A 15,879-nucleotide genomic window follows, 5' to 3' on the forward strand; every position below is an offset into this window, starting at 1 on the left:
GAAGCTGCAAATAATGTTGGACACACTCTAGTATTAGCCCCTTCAGCCAGCCGATCAAATCACCCGAGTTGCGTATACGATATGTACACTTAGCGACATCTGTGCGCCCCGTTCATTAATAGGGCGGAGGTGCTTAGCTGCACTTACCTGGTTGGATCGGCTTCATATTCTCAGTATGCTAGATCGCCCAGATCATCACGTTGGAGGAGAACCGTGACGTTACCCTTATCCGCTGGAAGAACAAAGATTTATTGTTCTTCCTTGAGAGTACGAGGTGCTGACCTTTCTGCTTTGCAGATGTCACTTCCTGGTGGAGCCGAGTTGATGAGAATTCATCAGCTTCCCCGACGAACGCCCGCTGCAGTATCTCCTGGTACTCCTCGGGTAGCCTGATCCACAGCACTCACAATCTCGACGGATGGAAGACATGTAAGCATCGGCGCGAAGTTCAGCCCTCGCTGCAGTACTGCCGTCGCTGCGTCTTTCAGTGGTTTTCTCGTAACTCTGACCGCATCTTCTTTCGACCGATGAAATGGAAATTGAGAAAGCTTGGCGATTTCTCTCTGTTGATATCTAGTACGTCCAATCCGACAAGGCCCAAGTGACTCCGCCCTCCCATTTCCATGAACCTGCAGAAAGAATAGAGGATATCCGTAGATGAAGCGTTAAGAGTTCTCTGCCGGTAACATCGAGTTGTCCTAGAATCGTGCGGGTACTTTTCTTTGTCAGAGCCACGATGGCTCTTCGTTTGATGCGATTAGCTTTGGGGGTGCTAATGTGATGCACCATTTTGATGAATATAGATATAGCACGATCATCACGACATCTTAGGAAATGTATACAAGTTGTCAATATAAAAAAAATACTAAATGCTGTTCTTAACACTTCTATGTAACGCTGCAGAAGTTGCGTGTGTCCCTACGACACAAACAGGATTGTATAAATTTGAATGAGTGACACGTGATCGTTTGTGTATTAAGGAACGATCTACAGTTTGTGAAGTTGATGATTGTTTAATTGTTATGCCTACCACAATTCTCGGTGTGACGAGGCTGTCTGTAGAGAAAAAGCGTTGTAAATCAACTGCCAATTGTTCCAAATAGTAGACTGCTTCTCAAAACTATTAATACCAGACTGGGAGAACAGATGATTAACAACCCTTAAGTAATCAATACAATATTATGATAGTTCACTGTTGTCTAAGACATCGGTAAAGCCCGAGTTCTGTCACGTATACCACTAACATAGGCACCAATGGGTTAATGAACCACCTCGTATTTTGACTCTTCCCTAACAACGAACGCAAAATTTTGACAAATAATTTCCTGCTTGCTCTTCTATACTATATTTGAAATTTGAAACAATTCTGAGATTCCTAACAATGATTGGTGACTAAATTCATAGAAAAGGTTTATCGTCAGTGACTACGAATCTGGTATTCGTTGGGGGTCTGCGTAATTTGAGTCACTTTTCACAGGAAAAAATTTCAAGATTGCGTAAATAATTGTCCCTCTGTGTAATGAAATAAAGCTGTTGAGAATACTAAAAAAGAACCTTTGTAATGAAGGTTTCAGTATATGTATCACCAGTTCCTGCAGTTAAATTCTGTACACACTTACGTGAGAGCGGCTAAAAATTTTGCGAACTGTACCTGAAAGTAATGTGTTGAAAGGATAATATGCAGAGTGTTACAAAACTATACCTTCAAACTTCGTTGGGGTTGTGGTGGGTATCGTGAGGAAGAAACTGAGAATAGAAAAACGTCATCCAATGACTCTAAGAAGCGTCTAAGCTATAGCAACCCTTTAAAATCTGCAGTGTTTTTCGGTATACAAGATAAAATACGGATGGGAACCTGCGTCCAGAACCGCCATCCACCAAGGCGACAGAGCATCGTATTCATAGGAGACAAAGCTTGTCTACGCAGCAACTACCTCCATCTTCTCCACTCGCAATCATGGCGATCAGAGTTTATCACGGAATAACAAACAACATTGCGAGATGTTCGGCCTACGGCCCATCAGCGTAAAAAGTTACGTTAGTTGTGTAGCAGCAGGGGACGTAGCATATAGATTCCATTCTCTATAGTGTCGCCAGATGACGTTACCGGACACTGGTTATCAATTTGTTCCTCAAGACACCCTCTATATCCCATCCAAGTATGATGGTATCGTTTTTGACATCCTTTATGTTTCGAGTGTTTCGGCGTTGCGAGATAACATCCCAAAGATGTTCGGGCACACACGCGGTTCCTCTTTGTCAAAATGCCTTGGCTCAAACTCGTCTAGGGATTCAACCGCACGTGTCGCATTACACGCCCTAAATTAGACACTTTTGACCCTTTGTTTAAATTGTCTGGCTGGTGGCAAGTTTGCGAAATACAAAGATAACGTAATACTTAATAACAGCAATTACAATAACGGGAACTAAATTAACGACCCATAAATGATGTAGGTCACACAGCTGCGATTTGGTTAGAACAATGTTTATTGAGTAAGTAAAACAACAGCGAACGTGGTCATATTTAGAATTACTATTAAACTCTAGCGCACATTTATTTGACACAGTTCGATCACTCACAGTCTCATCGCGCAACACAAGTCCTATACCCCACATCGATATTTACACGAAAAGTTAGAGTTCACACCAGGTGCGTAACTACTCACAGCTCAGAGACTAAGTCTCGTCCGCAGCAGGTGGTCGTGCGGTAGCGTTCTCGCTTCCCGCGCCTGGGTTCTCGGGTTCGATTCCCGGCGGGGTCAGGGATTTTTTCTGCCTCGTGGTGACTCGGTGTTGTGTACGTCTTTACGTTAGTTAGGTTTAAGTAGTTCTAGGGGATTGATGACCATAGATGTTAAGTCCCATAGTGCTCAGAGCCATTTGAACCATTTTTTTAACTAAGTCTCGCAATACCACACAACGCGAATTTTTCCAAGTCATTTCTCTTCCTAGCTGCCTAAAGACCGAATGTCCGCTTTCGCGTCTCAATCCGAACTGTCACCTCTGGTGTCTCTAGCTGAACTGTCCATTTTCGCATCTGCAGCAGCACTGTCCGTCCCTGGCCGCGTTACCCACGTGCCGAATATCCTTGCTCAATTGACTATGGCAGTTTCTTTTCCGTCCATCTGATCGGCTGTAGTTTATTCTACATTATTTTACGTTTTATCATATTTAAATAATCAAAGCTTGATCATATTCACGTTCTAAATAAAGTAACAATATCAATTACATAATAAACGTTAAATTCTTTTACATAAAACCAACACAATTTCCCTGTTGACTTTGAATGTCACGGCCAGTAGCCTTGCACCAATGTGCTTTCAGATAAATAAATAAGGAACAAAAGAAACTATTATGCACTAGATTTTACTACAAATATTCTATTACCTAATGATTCATGCTCCCATCGTTCAATGTGTTTTGTAGGGAGAAAATGCTAATAATTTAAATTTACTATATCTTTTAAACAAATAAAGTTACGGAGTTGATATTTAAATGTTCGTCATTTTAATGATGCCCTTCTATGTGAAAGGTCACTCGTTAAGATCGACCAAACCGTTCAGATTTTAGCGTTCAGGTCTTTGTTACAAAACTTCTTAATTTCACTTTAACTGTAAATCCTAAACTATTATAGATATGATGAATATTCAAGTTTTATTGGGATCAACATGAAAATTTATGGAGGATGGCAGATTAAAATTACTGTGGCTTGATTCCCTGCATTACTACAGAATTAAATATTTTTCATAAAGCCGGCCACGGTGGTCTAGCGGTTCTAGGCGCTCAGTCCGGAACCGCGCGACTGCTACGGTCGCAGGTTCGAATCCTGCCTCGGGCATGGATGTGTGTGATGTCCTTAGGTTAGTTCTACGTTCTACGTTCTAGGGGACTGATGACCACAACAGTCAAGTCCCATAGTACTCAGAGCCAAATGAACTTTTTTTTTCATAAATGTTTTCCTTTATGGCCTATTTTTGGTCCGCCATATTTAACACTGTTACGTCCCCTTGGCCACAAACGGCTTGTACTGGTTTCTCTATGACGTAGGTTCTCGTCTGTCTCTCTTGCACACTACAGCGCTTAGGCCTCCGCAGACTATAGATGTCTGTGACTTTCCCCATCTCGTGGTGAATCTGCGCCCTCTGTAGCATAGGATCCTCGACGACAGCGTTCGTTACATAATTCGTGTAGACTGACTCTTTCGGCCATATTTTTAAATGAGAGCACGATACTCATTAACTCATAGCGTATGCCATCTGATATATTCAGCGACAACCTTAGAAGCTCAAGCATAAACTAAATCACTTGCAATATTCAATAGTTGAGGTAGCGAACAGTGGACTTCAAGAATAAAGTATTGAGGGCAATGACAGAGCCCCTTAGGTGGAATTTGAGTCTTTTACTACGCTCGAAAGCTCCTTAAGCAGTACACAGGGTCAGAGATAGTGGATGATCTACGCGGGCGAAGTACACCAGATTCCACTACGTCGTTTGGAACATATCTCTGCTTCGAGGCAAATACGGCAGAATTAAAGCTTATAGATAGCCAAGTTTGTTGACAACACTTACTAGCACCACAGCTGCGGAACAAAATCAAGGGCTCGGGAAACAATGCAAGGAAGCAGTTCGAGACCGACATTGTAAAATTACTTCAGTGAATTAATGAATGTAAGGGCGTTATACAAAACGCTATGATTAAACTGGAAAGTTGATAACATTGTTACCGTGTCCCACTATCGTTACGGTAAGTGGTTATTTTTGGAATTTTTTAGTGTAATGTGTGTTCTAACTTGGCCTTGGTGGGAGAAGAGGCTAAACCATGTCTTGTAGGTCGTGCCTTACAGCGGCGTGAATATATTCAGACTCATTTTCAGTGCCTTTGAGACAGTTTAAACTTTTAGTTCAGTACACATGTTAGTCCAAACAGATTCTGGTGGTATGCAAACTATGCAAGCATCAAGAATAATCAATACCTACACTATGTGTTGGCAGCTGTAATGTTACCGACGTCTGTGCCAGTGAAGCTGAGTTACTACACATGGTTATCCGATTTTTCTGCACCAAAGGAGACGCAATAATTATCTAGAATTCTATTGAAGAATATCTGCTTAAATGTAATTTTGTTGTAGATCACACCAGTGTAACGAAGCAAATTACTCAATAAAGCCAAGTCTTTCAGTCAATTTGTTGTCGGATAGGTTCCTTTGGCAGCATGTTAATCAAATAGCTCAATTTTAGCAGTCATATACAACCGCTCCCTAGATGAAATATGCGTACCAAAACCCTGAAAAAGTAGAAAGATAACACCAACAGACAAGTAGGGGTATAAAAGTAATCGACAAATTGTAGACATATCGTCGACATTGTTCTGCAAAAGTATTTTGAAATGTGTGCTGTGTTCCATCATCAGAAAACCACTGGAAGAAAACTCTTATTGTCGTACAACCAACATCAAGAAAATATAGTTCCTTTTAAATATCTGGCTCTTTGTTCAAGTTGATTCCTAATTCCATGATAAATCCATATAAACGGTTTAGGAGAAATCTGAGCCTGTCTCTAAGATTTTTGCAGATGGTGATGTCGTTTTCCATCTAGTAACATCATCAGAAGATCAAAATTAGTTGCAGAATTATTGGACACGACATCTGTATGGTGCGAAAAGACGCATTTGACCCTCCCCAAAAAAAAAAATTAACATTCTCCAAATGGGTAGTAAAATTACGTTAAATTCATTCAGACGTTTCTGCAAGTCTTCGTAGTACAGATCGGAATCTTCCTTCTTTCCTTTCTCTGTCAGATCTCTTCCATCAAACTTCAGGCTCACTGTGATCTTGACTGGAGACCTAAATGCAAGAATAGGTAAAGAACCCTGAAAAATCCCCTTTGAAAAATTTATGAATTACTGTGCTGGTAAACCTCTACATTACTTTATTTTCAAACAGCTGAGCAAAACTGAACGTACTCAGACATTTCTCTCTTTACTTTTTCTGATCATCACTAAACTGACACAATATTTTTTTAGCGCAACGCAATCTGACTTTTAATAATCCCTACAAAATAATGGCCCTGGCTAACAATAACCTATACCTTTCATGAATCACTTACCTCACAAAAATCTTCCTTACTCTAACTACTGCAATACAACGAGCGCCACTACTGGCAGCTAAATAAAAGATTCAAACTACAGAAAGCACTAACTACTGATAGGCATAGTTGGCAAATGAAAGATTTTGATAGAGAACAAACAATGTATTTACCTTAATAGTGTTCAAAAGTCATTATATATACATCAGTTCATGATATACGGTACACCAAATTTCGTTTTCCTGGCGGACACACGTCCAGATCATCCGGTCTCAAAACTCTGCCATCTCTCTTCCCATATCCATCACTGCTGGCGGCTTATCTCCAACTGCGCAACGCTAAGCGCTGTTCACATCCAACTGCCCAACACTACAATAGCATCTGAAATTTTCCCGGCGTATTTGTTCTTCTAATAATTTCTGGGTATGCAGCTGGATCCCTTCGACGGGATCCGGCTGCATACCCGGAAATTATTAGAAGAACTACAATAGCAAATATTCCAACAACGCAAACCAGCCACAGACTTCACACAGCATAGTCAGTGATTTTCATATAGAGCGCCACGTGGCGTTACCAACATAAAAACCGAAACAGCCTACTTACAACCCATACACCAGTTGATCGGAAGCAATGGAGAAGATGCCATTAACACCAACTAAATAAATTTGAGAAAATTTGTTAGTTTCAACGAATGTATTTAGTAATTCAACCACAATAGTCCAAGGACGTTATTCTGACTGGGGAGAAATTATGTATGGTGTTCCCCAACGCTCAGTCTTAGGTCCACTATTGTTCTCATATATATAAACGATCTTCCGTCTAATATACAACATGAATTAGTTCTTTTGCTGATGACACTATTATTTCAATCAATCCGAGCATACATACAGAAACAGAAGAAATAGTATACAAAATTCTTAAAACAATCATTGACTGGTTTTCTGTGAACGGACTCGCCCTCAGTTTTAAGAAGACAGAACATATTCAGTTCTGCACATCTAGGGGTACTACACCAGTGATAAGTGGAACATAAAGTAAGGAAGTGATAAACAATGCGTGAACTTAAAATTGCTTATACATTCATATTGAAAACTATTTAAACGGAACTCGTAAAATAACTCAGTTCAGCCGCAGTAATACTTAGAATCATATCAAATCCAGGAGAGGGATATGTAAGAAATTGGGCAAATTTTTCGTTTTCATTTAATAATGTCACATCCAATAATGTTCAGGGGTAACTTATTTTTAAGAAAGGAGGCCCTCAGTGCCCAAAAACGTGCTGTCAAAATAATATGTGGTGCTCACCCACGATCATCCTACAGACATGTGTTTAAGGAGTTGGAAATTCTGAGTACTTCTTCACAGTATATTTATACCCTCACGAAGTTTATTGTAAATAATTTGCTGCAGTTCAAAAGAATCAATGAGGTGCAAATTACAATACCAGAAAGATAAATGAGGTTTATTACTTCACATTAGGATTGTCTTTAGCACAAAAATTGGTGCACAATGCTACAATATTAATTTTTGATCACTTACCCTGCGAGATAAACTGTTTCACACACAGCAAAGTAAAATTTGAAATCAAACAGTGGAAGTCTCCTAATGACAACTCCTTCTGTTCAGCAGAAAAATTTCTATCATTGCAGTGTGTGAAAGCTGTTTCGGTGTTGATGTAAATTGAATAGTTAAGATCTATAGTTCAAAACAACCCATGAAACATGTAACCTACTAACACATCTAGAATTTAGAATGCTCCATCTACACAGCATGTGTTGGCATAAGGTCTACATACCTCGAAGAATGGAGGTAAGTTAAAGTTCTTTCACTGATTAAAAAAGGAGATAGATGTTGTCCCTCGATAAACAAGTTTTCTGAAGCCGTCACGGAAGAAGTTCACTCTGTTTCCGCAACCACAGACTCACTGTTCTTTCAGCGTCTTCATCAGAAGCATAATGATGTCCCCGCAGATCGCCTTTCATCATCGGGAACAGATGGAGGTCAGACGGTGCTAAATCTAGATTGCGTAGAGGATGCCGTAGGCGGTGGTGAGATTCGGTCTCTGAAGTTCTGCTGTGGTGGCACTTGAAGTGTGCGGTTTGGCTTTGTCATGCCGCAGGAAAGCAATAATGTGACCCATGCGTTCTTGTCAAATGCCGATTGTGCTTTCATTTTCTCTCTGAGTGATACGACGATCGTCCTGAATCAATTTGTCAACATTTTGCTTGTGAAACTCGGTGGTTGCAGCCACAGGACGTCCGACACTTTATTTGTCACGCAGGCCTGATGTTCCCGCCTCACCATCTTTAAAATTACCCGCCCAAAGACGTACAGTACTCCCATCAACGCAATCACCATAAATGTCTTTCATTCTCTGATGAATCTCCTTTCGGGTGACACCTTCTGCCTTAAAGAATTCAATGACTGCACTTTGCTTAAATCGCACTGACCGACCGTCTGCTTATGTTTCCATACTTTACACTGTAGTCACCCAACGTTTCTATGCTAAGGTTTCCCGCCAACTGGAGCTGTAGAGAAGAGGCTACGAAACAAGCCAGTACCTACAGCATACCAATGCTGCCAACTGTTGAGGACTTACGAAGGAAAAGGGATTTCTGTTCAGTCAACCCTTGAAATTAATAAAAATCTTCGAAGAATTTCTGATTTAATTTTCTTTGAACAGCAAGCAGTCTTCCGGCGAGGAAGATCGTGTGCTGACTATGGTTTCACTCTCGAAAAAATTATACAAAAAAGACAAGATTTCAATTTGCAAAAAGACGAGAATTCAATTAGAAGAAAAGTGTAGCATTTATTGACTTTGAGAATGCATCTAATCACATCTACAGAGAAAAATCTCTGTTTTGTAATGGAGAAAAGAGGTTACCCCAGATACCCCATAAAAGTGTGCCAAGATTTATACAAAGAAACACCGAAATAAAAATAGATCCGGGTAAAGAGCTGGAACCAAACCTACATATAAACCAAGGAGTAAAAAAGCATGTAGTACTTCACCTACACTGTTCATGAACTACCTGGTCAGTGAATGGGTGATGGACGGAATACCTCAAGGTTTAAGAATTACGTCAAGAAAATTTCTAAATGCAATGCTTTTTGCCGACTACCAGGAAATCATACCGGACAGTAAAGGGGTACGTGGATTAAACAATACAAGCCTAAGTTTTAATCTAAAACAATGACCTTTGTAGGAACGTACTCTATAAAAAAATCACTCCGTCTGCAGGCCACAAGTGGCCCATGGGGATCATCCGACCGCCGTGTCATCCTGAGTTGAGGATGTGGATAGGAGGGTCGTGTGGTCAGCACACCGCTCTCCTGGCCGTTATGATGGTTTTCTGTAACCGGAGCCGCTACTGTTCGGTCGAGTAGCTCCTCACTTGGCATCACGAGGCTGTGTGCATCCCAGAAAAATGGCAACAGCACATGGCGGCCGGGATAGTTACCCATCCAAGTGCTGACCACGCCCGACAATGCTTAACTTCGGTAATCCGACGGGAACCGGTGTATCCATTGCGGCAAGGCCGTTGCCCAAAGTACTCTATAATGACTAACATAATCATCAATAACATAATAAAGAACAGGTTTCTCATTTCAAACATCCATATCCAACTTTTGAGGAAGAGAAAGATGTAAATAAGAAGATTATTACCTATCGAGTCATATGTGGTACGATAAGATGAACGTTGAAGGATAAAACTAGAAGAGGAAACCAAGTGAAATGTTATAAAGTCGTAGTACTACGTACAGTACTATATGAAGCAGAAAGCTGTACCTTAAGAGCAAAAGATCTGAGACAAAGTGGAACGTCAGAGACGATGTTTCCTAGATCAGTGAAAGATTGCACAATAGAAGACAGAATAGACAGAATAAGAAATGTAATGAAAGAACTGGGGGCACCTGCAAAGTAATCCAACGAAAGCATGTTTGAAAAGAGCGTGTACTGCATATGTCTTCTCAGAGAGTCTCTCGACAAACAATGAAATACTGTCCTGCACGAAAAAGAAGCGGGAGGAGATGGTGATTCAGGATCAGGCTCAAATGGTTCAAATGGCTCTGAGCACTACTGGACTTAACATCTGAGGTCATCAGTCCCCTAGAACTTACTACTTAAACCTAACTATCCTGAGGTTACCACACACATCCATACCAGAGGCAGCATTCGAACCTACGACAGTAGCGGTCGCGCGGTTCCAGACTGTAGCACCTAGAACCGCACGGAAACACCGGCCGGCGCTGCAGTCATGGACTATGCGGCTGATCCCGGCGCGGGTTTGAGTCCTCCCTCGGGCATGTGTGTGTGTGTGTGTGTGTGTGTGTGTGTGTCCTTAGGATAATTTAGGTTAAGTAGTGTGTAAGCTTAGGGACTGATGACCTTAGCAATAAAGTCCCATCAGATTTCACACACATTTGAACATTTTTTATTTTTTTTTATTTTTTTTGTAAGTAGCTCCATTCTAACCAAAGCGGCTGGTAACTGATAAGGAGGCGATGGTGAACGTGGACTTCTTACAATACTTCATCCCAACGCATCCCAAAAGTGCTCGATGTGATTTAAATCGTAGAAATATACAGGGAGGTCCATTCGTCAAACCTCCTGGACCATCAAAACGTTGATGTTCGGCAATGATTCTGGGTGCATTACGTGCAATCATATGGCCGGAGCTAGGAACTCGTAATGCACGCGGGAGCATTTCGGGAAACGATCATGTTATTAGTGCAGCTGTTTTAGAGTGGGCAGGCAAAATGTTACGTAGGCGTTCTGACCTCCAAATCTTTGAAAACGGTTGACTGACCGATCAACGTTATTGTTTTCAGGGGTGAATTCGCCCCTGACTTTATTTTTATGGATGGCGATCCGCAGTCACAAGTGTATGATGTCTAGGAACGAGAGGATATTAAGCGAATGGACTAGCCTTCCAGTTCCGCCGACATAAACAGCAAATGCATTGTGGAGACGTATTCCAGCATGTCCATATGCTCCAACGATCACCAAAAGTTGTCGAATGTGATGGTGCAGGAATGATACGCCCTAAGTCCTTCTGGCCAACAGCACCGTATTGAGAACCATGTCCTACCTTTTATAGTGTTAGGGGAAATATTATAAATCGCAGTGACTTCAGTCTAATTATTATCTTCGATAAAAGTGTCATTTCTATTCATGTCATGGCGTACTTTTTTCAGTTACCTTCTGTACTATATTGGAGCAGTTCTTTCTATCTATGGTCCAAGTTCTATCGAACTATTTGGCAGTGACACATCATGCGAAAGTGACTTCCATCCGTAAGTTTTCACAGAAGATTAGGTTTTACAAAAAATTCTGTGGCAGACGTGCATACAGATCACCTATCTTTTCTGTTTCCTTGATTTTTGCTACCACCTGTCGAAGTTGCTTATGAGGCTCTGAAAATAAGTGAAATTTACTCTAAAAATAGACCGCTTAGTCTGTGGGGGAAAAAAAGAAATCGGCCACTGTTAGGCAGAAACTGCCACCAAATTCGTAGCTGTGCACATTGATTTATGGAACACTGCTATAAAGTATTTTTGGAACACATTAAAGTTTAGAGCCCAGTGACGTGCGGTTTAAAATGCTTAACTGATGAACGACCACAGGCAGTTAAGGCTGATTTATGTACCTCCGTTGATGTTTTACTGCTGTCTCAGACGTGACTGTCTAGGGAAGGATACCTCGAGCAGATAACCTATTATGCTCGTCTTTCGCACTACTGTAGTACATACTGAGGTTTAAGAAATAGTTTAACAAGCTTGTTGAATACCATACGAGAGCGCCAGTAGTCGAGCAGCGGCGTTGGTGGAACTGACTAAGGCGACAGAATAAAAGTCTATCGGTATTTCGTTTGAATCTCGTCACTTTTTCACATCTATATCACTACTCTGCAATTCGCACTTAAGTGCATTGTAGAGGGGTTCTTAGAGCCACCTACATTCCACTCACCACCAGAGCGTCGGAGAAAAATGAACATTTAAATCTTCCTGTACAAGTGGGATACGGCAGTACTGAGGAATGACGAGATACACTTGAAGTTCTCTAAGGCTATAGGTACAGCAATGAGGAATAGCTCAGTAGCCAGTACAGTTGAAGAGGAATGGACATACCTAAAAAGAGCCACCATAGAAGTTGGTAAGGAAAGAAAAAGATACAAGGAAGGTAACTGGGGGGAAATTATGGGTAACAGAAGAAATATTTCAATTTATCGATGAAAGGAAGAAGTACAAAAATGTTCCGGGGAACTCAGGAATACAGAAATACAAGACGATGACGAATTAAATAAACAGGAAGTGCAGGGAAGCTAAGACGAAATGGCTGCAGGTAAAATGTGAAGGCATCGAAAAAGAAATGATCATCGGAAGGACAGACTCAGCATACAGGAAAGTCAAACCAACCTACGGTGACAGTAAGAGCAAGTGTGGTAACATTAAGAGTGCCACGGAAATTCCACTGATAAATTCAGAGGAGAGAGCGCATAGGTGGAAAGAATACATTGCAAGGCTCTATAAGGGGAAGATTTGTCTTATGTGATATAAGAAGAAACACTAGTCGATTTATAAGAGAGAGTGGATTCACTATTAGACTTTAAAAGAGCTTTGGAGGACTTAAGTTCAGATAAGGCAGAAGGGATAGATAACATCCCACCAGACTTTCTAAAATCATTGGGGGGAGTGGCAATAAAACGTCTATTCACGTTGGTGTGTAGAGTGTGTATGAGTCTGGCGACATACCACCTGACTTTCGGAAAGGCGTCATCCGCACAAATCCGAAGACGGCAAGAGCTGACAAGTGCGAGAATTATCGCACAATCAGCTTAACAGCTCATGCATTCAAGTTGTTTACAAGAATAATATACAGATGAATGCAAAAGAAAATTGAGTAAGCGCTAGATGACGTTTAGTTTGGCTTTAGGAAAAATAAAGCCACGAGAGAGGCAATTCTGACGTTGCAGTTAATAATTTAAGCAGGACTAAAGAAAAATCGAGACACGTTCGTAGGATTTGTCGCCGTGGAAAAAACGTTCGACAATGTAAAATAGGGCAAGATGTTCGAAATTCTGAAAAAAGTCGGGGTAAGCTGTGAGGAGTGACAGGTCATATACAATATCTACAACAGCCAAGAGGGAATAATAAGAGTGGACGATCAAGTGCTCGTATTAAAAAGCGTGTAAGACAAGACTGTAGCCTTTCGCTCCTATTGTTCGGTCGGCCCCAAGGTGTCATATTGTTCCAAATGTGACAGCGCTCCTGTGTGGTCTGGCATTGTGGTGCTGAAGGAGAAGTTGCTTCATGTGTGGACGAACTCTTCGAAGTCTTAAGCCCATAACAGCTCGTTGTTCCTGACGCACCAACATAGTTACGTTACACATCGTCATGTTATACTCTACAATTCGGAGCCCTCTGGCGACAGCGGGCTGCAATTATGTAGACACGAGAATAAAGATATTCAATGTAAATAACGTTGATTTTATTTAACAAGTTTTAAAAGTTTTCATGTAATAAATTCGGAAGCATTAATTTTCAGTATGCACTCGTACAAAAAGGGAACACCCCAGCAAAAGCAAAAATTACACAGACATCGAGGAAATGTGGTATCGAGTGATTCATAACCATGATACCGGCATCGATGCATTCAGTTTAGAAGAGAGAAGAGAGAAAATCTCCCGAGTCATTCGTCGGTGGGATGATGAGTGCCTGGAAATGACTGCCAATAAGCTCCGTTTAGCCAAGCCCATGAAGCGTGTGTAGTGTACTTCCTTCCAACCACGTAGATGGGACGAGGGTCTCCTCACTCGTCTTCGGATAGGCCACAGTCCTGTGACGCATGGCTTCCTGCTCCGGCGAGAGGACCCTCCAATGTGTGGTGCTTGTGGTGACCAGGTCACTGTGCGCCACGTTTTATTGGACTGCGTTTTATTTTCTGACCAGCGGGCCGAGGGTTACTTGCCGGCGGATCTGCTATCTCTTTTAGGAAATACTCAAACTAATGTGGTTAAAGTTTTATTCTGTGACTTGCCCAATGGTTTTACCATGATTTTATGGGGAGGGTCTTAATTTGTTCACAGGGCTACTGGCTCGCCCATATATTACGTAAGTGAACAGCCAGTGACAATTTCCTCTGGCACCCTTGACGATCCTTTCTCGTTTTCCTACGTTTCATCTTCTTGTACAGCATTTTTCATCCTTTCGCACTTTCTTTGGGTGTATGCTTCTATGTTACTAAATTTGTACACATACGCTTCTTTTAATGTACGTCAGGACGCTGATGACCTCACCGGTGAACGCTCATAAGCCCGAACACACACACATACAGGAAAATCCTTCTTTGGGACATGCTTCAACTGGCTTGAATATCGCTTATGCTGTCAGAGGGCTGACCCTTCGTTTGGATTTCTGCACTTTGTCGTTTAGTGATAGTTTCGTACTGACAACACCAAACTTCGTCATCCGTAATGATTTATTCCAGAAAAAAAAATTGACCGTGTTTTGTATTTCAGGGAAGCCGCGGCAGACATCCACGCTTTGTCGTTTCTGTTCGGTAACCAAAGTGTGCGGGACAAACGCTGATCACACCTTCTTTCCTGTCCAAACCACTGTGCAGAATGTCTTGACCACCTTTATTTAGGGATGTTACTCCATTGTGATTCCTGAAACAACAATGTTGACACACTAGGGTCACGCGTTCACTGCCTACTCGCAGGTAACTGGTCGTATGCTCACTTATTGTGTACGGTGGTAAGAGTTATGAGTTCGAGCTGTCACCGCAGTTACTCTGCTGACGTCGCTTACACACCTGGAATAAAATAAGCCTCGCAACTTTTTGGACGGATGGGTTATACTCGGAAAACCATTGTACAGAGTACGGCGGAGGGAATATCACATCAATAGCATCGATTTTCTTGAGGACGGTGCATGATCGTAGCCGTGAGCAAATAAATACCACTGGAGCTGCAGAACATTGCCGACACTGGTGATCGTGATCTTTGAGGCAGATCTTATTGGACGATGGGCTATTGCAAATTAAAAACGTTTATTACTTCTTCTGTAGCAGGAGAGTAAACACCTCCGTTGTCTAGTAATTAGCTTATTGGTTTCTCCGCAGTTGGATGATGCTGATTTTGTGATTGTAGTAGATTTATTGTAAATTCGCTACATTTGCTTAATTAGTACTTCGTTAAGTCCACATGGCCTGTTTTCTGCCTTAGTATTTATCCGTTATCAAATGTAAAACTGCCAAATATTAATACATAATATAATGGTGATATAGATACTATTTTTAATAGTGGAAGATGACAGAAAATCCTTATATTTGTACAGTACATGTGCAAAAGGAATATGCAGCTCGCACAACTTGCGCTATGCTGTACAGAATCAGTATCAAATGATAAAAATATGTCAGGTGAATTTAAAAAGTTTGACGTCCAATTACGCGATGAGACAAATGAGGGTGCTGTTATTATAAAAACGTTACAATACGATACATTAAAACTGTTCACATAGTTAAACTTAAAAAGAGTTTTCTGACGTGTTTCAGATAAACTTCTAAATGTAAGCGATAAAAAAGTGAAAGGTAAATGGGTAACGTCACGCCACAAATATGGAATCCCATGTTCGGTGCCTGGTGGTCATCTCTCTCTTTTCTATGGTGGAATCGTGTAGAATTGGATCAACTCAACCCCCGAAAGGCAAATGAGAAGCCGCTTTACGATGTAACTGCCGCGCTGGAATAGCCGAGCGGTCTAGGGCGGTGCAGTCAGGGGCTGTGCGGCT

The 15,879-nt window shown here is 41.4% G+C and overlaps 1 protein-coding gene and 1 pseudogene across 2 annotated transcripts in view; one reads left to right on the plus strand and one right to left on the minus strand.

Moving 5' to 3' along the window:
* The window catches only part of LOC126284071 (calcium/calmodulin-dependent protein kinase kinase 1), a 1,500,861-nt gene that overhangs the window by 1,071,527 nt on the left and 413,455 nt on the right, over positions 1–15,879 (plus strand). The window lies entirely within an intron of this gene.
* LOC126285478 (5S ribosomal RNA) lies at positions 9,514–9,631 on the minus strand (annotated as a pseudogene).

The sequence above is a fragment of the Schistocerca gregaria genome, chromosome 8, assembly GCF_023897955.1.
Source record: "Schistocerca gregaria isolate iqSchGreg1 chromosome 8, iqSchGreg1.2, whole genome shotgun sequence".
Classification (NCBI taxonomy): domain Eukaryota; kingdom Metazoa; phylum Arthropoda; class Insecta; order Orthoptera; family Acrididae; genus Schistocerca; species Schistocerca gregaria.